Source organism: Wasmannia auropunctata, unplaced genomic scaffold, assembly GCF_000956235.1.
Source record: "Wasmannia auropunctata unplaced genomic scaffold, wasmannia.A_1.0 LD336099.1, whole genome shotgun sequence".
NCBI lineage: Eukaryota > Metazoa > Arthropoda > Insecta > Hymenoptera > Formicidae > Wasmannia > Wasmannia auropunctata.
The window spans coordinates 79,244-80,029 of NW_012026791.1; positions in this window are offsets into that span (position 1 = coordinate 79,244).

A 786-nucleotide genomic window follows, 5' to 3' on the forward strand; every position below is an offset into this window, starting at 1 on the left:
TGTGTGCCTTGTCGACTCAGTTGAAAGCTTGAAATCTCTACTTTAAGAGACTGTGAGTCGATTTTAAATTTAATGCACCCCTGTTGCTGTAAACTCTTAAATCTGAGAGCATGTTTGCCACACTGAAAATTGCAAAGTCTGAACGAGTGCACGGACTTGCTAAAATTTTTCCTGGGGATGCGGTTTCCAGCGTCATAAAGTTGGAATCTTTTTCTTTAATTTGAAAAAAAAACAAGTCGCTACGATTTTTTTTCACAAAGTTACAGCATTTTGAAATAACCCTTGTATTTTTCTCATGTATGTTTGACATTATCTGATGTGCACCATAGGGAGGTTGGCAAATGGATTTTGCACATCGTGTAGTGCGGGCGTATGTAAAACATACACACACGGTATGCAAAATCCGATCGTTAATCTACCTATAATGCACATCGGGTAATGTTGATCACACATGAGAAAAATACAAGAGTTATTTCAAAATGCTGTAACTTTGTGAAAAAAATCGTAGCGACTTGTTTTTTTTTTTCAAACTAAAGAGAAATATTCCAACTTTATGACGCTGGAAACCGCATCTCCGAGAAAAATTTTAGCAAGTCCGTGCATTCTGTCAAACTTTGCAATTTTCTCATGTATGATTGGCATTATCCAGTGTGCACTATAGGTAGATTGGCGATCGGATTTTGCATACCGTGTGTGTATGTGTGTATGTTTTACATACACCCGCACTCACACAATGTGCAAAGTCCGTTTGCCAACCTCCCTATGGTGCACATCGGATAATGCCAA